Here is a 4158-nt window from a genome sequence, read left to right as displayed (position 1 = left end):
AAACACCCTAGGCAAAAGGGACCTTAGCTGTGAAAATGAAATTAATGTCAGTGAATTGATCAGAATCATCCAGGCTTGGTTCATTCGGAAGTGCCATAATCCCTTCCTCACTTCTGCATGCACACGTGCTTCATACAGCGGGGACTTTAGATACATGGAATTTATTTCCTGTGCCCATTCATCTGCCCAGTCACAGCTACATGAAAGGAGAGACAAGGCTAAGGGATAAGGTGCTACTGGAGAGGTGGAGAAAGGAAGCAGGGGTATGCAGGGAAATCCTCGGGATAGTTGCCGATTCACATGGAAGGTCTGAAATTGAGACAAAGCAAAGGGGGTTCTTCCTAAACAAACAGATGGGCTGGTCTTTCACTGTGGCCTTTATTCACAGTTTCCTTCTGAAGCCTTTCATTATGAATGAGGTGGAAGGACACACTGTTAAAGTGGGTCAGGGAGAGGTGAAGAGTTGCAATCAGCTGTAAAGCCCAGCAGGATGCAATTCCTTTGAAGAGCATTGTGATGGTGATTTAGGTCCAGCAGTTGAACCCCGTTGTATTTTCAAAGCTGTGTGGTACTGTGCTCCTGAGGAACTTGGGAGAGAGAAATTCTGCAAAACACTCTTTTCTTTGAAGGCAGCAGAAAATCATTTCAGCCTTTGCTGTGGTAGGGAACACAGTACTCCAGTATCGACACCTTTGTCTTGGCAAAAGGCTCAGTACACTTGTAAGTTCTTTTACCTGCATGCTGCAAGAGGCTTGATACCAAGTGGATCAGTTAATTATTCTATCACCCCCAAAATAGGTGTAACGTAGCTTTTTACCTGCTAGGCAGAAGTCAGAGGTAAAGTGAGGTGCTCAGAGTCACTGCAGAGACAAGCACTCAGCTCAGAAGTCTGTGGTTCCAGGCCCCACTCTCACCCCCACCCAGGCTGCCTGTTCAAGTTTTACTGGGGTCCCAGAGGTGACATCAAGGCCCCCAGGTCTGCTGTAAAAGCCAAACTCAGTCTCACTACCCAGGGCTGGGCATGCTGTTGAGCCTGGAGAGCTGCAGCTGCTCCTGAGCCCTGTTTGTTTCTGCAGCCAAGGAGCTGTGAAAAGTTCGATTTCTTGTAGGGCATGCTGAGCTCTCAGCAAAACCAGGCTGTGGTCCAGAGTTGCACCAGTGCCTGCTGTTAGAACAGCCCTATGCTAGAGGGTACTCCTTCCCCAGAATCCTGCTAATGTGAGTAAGCTGCTTTTATTTAAGAATAAGTATCATTAATGACCAGAATGTTGATTTTTGTATGCAGTGATCATCCCCAAAGGTTTTTTTTCCCCTCTCTAGAGAAATACTAATTAGTTAAATTTCCTCACCTCAAAGTCAAGTTCATTTTCAGTTACCAGAAGGCTTCATAGCTATCTTCACCATTTCAACAGAGGACCATCTCTCTAATTGATTTTGTTTTTTAATTTTGGTGCTTTTCATTTATTATTGAATTTTTGAAATAGGATGGTGTTCTTTCACTGCCAGAGTGTAGTCTGCTCTGGAGTGGAGAATGACAGTGTGTGTGATACAGAATGATACAAGAAAATGGAATTGTAGAGGAAGAAGAAATTTTAACCAAAAATGCCACAACAATCACTTCTCTTGGGGGAAATTGTACAGCGATCCCTTCTGACACTGCAGATTAGATGGGCTGAGAGGGAGGATTATCAGAAGTATATCAGAAGTATCTGAAGTTCCAAAGTAAGTATTCCACACCTCTGAAAATTGGACCATTTCTCTGTGAGCTGTCAGTGGTGATATGATCCACCCATTAAACTGCATAGATCAGCCTCATTTATCTAGAAGATAAGACTGCTGCTGTGTCAGGCAACTGGAAATCTGATCCTGAAATAACTACAGTATTTTGGTGATGCATGAACACCAGGAGACAGGCTCCTGGGTGTTACTGATGGGAGTACTGGTGGCAGTCAGTCTCCTGTATGGGGCTGTGAAGACAGGGTCTCTGCCTCAGAGAATGTGCAGTCTGGAGAGGTGCTGTGCAAACCAGAAGATGGAATGAAGGTTCACCTTGACTAGATTTCTTGCTTAGCTGTTTTATTTTACTGTTTTGAATGCATAGGAAAGGTTTTTTTATATTTTACTTGCCTAAGGACAAGGCGAAAATGTGGCCAGCTTTCATTTTGTTTAAAGGGTCTTTGCTTTATTGAGAAGTGTGTTACCACACCCACAAGGGAGCTTTGAATGTCTATTTCAGTGCCTTTATGTGAGCCAGAACTTCCAAGACAGCGCCAAAGGGAAAAATGAGGTCACTGTAAAGCAATGGCTAGAAATTGTAAATAGGATTGCGTACAGGGCTTATGTGGTAGATGGGAGTGATAGTGATGTTTGAAGTTTACCATCTGTGCCCAAGAAAAGGAAAACATCCTGAGACACAGATGGCCAAGTACACTCATGCTGTTCTTTTCAGAGAGGAAAGAGAAGTAGTTTCTAAATGCAGTTCTCTTAACTTTCAGTTATGCAGTGCACTAAAGACATGCCTTAGTGTTTCTTTGATTTCACTCTGATCTTCCGATTACTTATTTGTCATCAGACACAGAAGTATATCAGTTGTCTGTTGAGATCCAGTTCAAACTTTCTGGATTTTTACCTTTCTGGCTTAATAGAGCATGGAATAATACTGGCTGATACTAGTGGATTGAAAAAAAAATAATGTTCTAAAGTAGGGGTCATGTCTCTGTGTAGGCATAAATGCAGAATCAGGCTTGGGAATGAGGCCCCAATGCCTAAATGCCACCAAGCACTGAGGAACCAGAATACTTCAGACAGTGGGTATGATTCTGGTCATAAATCTTTAGTGAGTTTTCTGTGGGTTGAGGCCTGCCACTGTGTGGAGTAGAGATGCAGGTTAGGGAGCCTTGCTGACCTGTACAGTGATTTGTTTGGAAGTGAAGATGCCATTTGCCTCAAGACTTACTGATACAGATAGTGTGTTTGACACCCTGGATCTACAGTCAGTGATACAGTTGTAAAGAAATCAGCATTTCCAGTTATCCCTATCAGTGCAAAGGCATTGGTACACTGCAGTCGTTTCATCCAGGTTTCTTATCACTTCTTTTCAGCACAGTGCAGAATGTCAAAGCAAACTTGATTTTTTTTGGTTTTTTTTGCAAGAAACTAAAGGGCCCACTGCAAGGTCCAGATTTTGGTGTAGAGTTCCTCGTCATTTTATTTGCAAAGCTGAGTTATAGCCCTCTAAATTACAAACAAAAGCACTGGCCAACTCTAGCTAACAGCTCTGATGGATGCTATTGTATTTCTGCTGCTAGTTGGCACTCAACCCTCACTATCTCATCAGCATAAAGGGATGCTGTCAACTTGACAAATTGTGTCTTGCTTGGGGGGGGGAAGCCATACCTACTATTGTTCCAAAGTAGCCTTTACAAGAACAGTGACTAGAAGAGAGTGAGGATGAAAGCAGGGTGCTATTTCACTGCCTCTGTTCTGTGTGTTTACTCTGCCTATTTGACAGCCCTGTGTGGTGTGTCAGTGTTGCTAGTGCGAATTAGCACTTCCCCTCCCAGACTGGCAGGATGATGCCTCCTGGGCGGAGGGAGTGCAGGAAGGTCATCGAGGGGAGGGAATGCTTTCATCCCAGGCCTTGTATTAACAGCAGCAGCAAAAGTGAGTGGAAATGCAACAAGAGAATTTGTATATACATTGCACAGGATGCTATTGTGCTTCGAGCACTGTTTTAAATTGGTTTCTGACATGCTTGGGAAAGAAGGAACTCTTCCTTCCCCAGCCCCCCATCTTACTTCCTTCTCCAGATATGATTTTTACAGTGTCCTGCTCACCACTATTTAAAGATAAATCTGTGCAAAACTTGCATTGTCTGCGAGAGGCCAGTTTGGAAACTTCAAAGTTGTCAGCATCCCTTTAAATACAACATTGTTCTTTCCCTTGCGAGTGCCAAAGCTCTCCCTGGAGGACTATGCATCTAACCTGGCACAAAGAAGGGAGAGTTCCTTCTTCTTTGTGTTTAAAATGACTGGCACAGTGCAGAGAACCGTCTGCTACTTCCATCTCTGCCAGCTTCCCCTAAAAGGTGCTCAGGTGCCTCAACCCGCAGCTATGGGAGCAGTTGGGAGACCTTTTTCTGAGCAGTGAATAATATCC

Source organism: Aphelocoma coerulescens, chromosome 4, assembly GCF_041296385.1.
Source record: "Aphelocoma coerulescens isolate FSJ_1873_10779 chromosome 4, UR_Acoe_1.0, whole genome shotgun sequence".
NCBI lineage: Eukaryota > Metazoa > Chordata > Aves > Passeriformes > Corvidae > Aphelocoma > Aphelocoma coerulescens.
Note: the sequence above shows the minus strand (reverse complement) of the source record.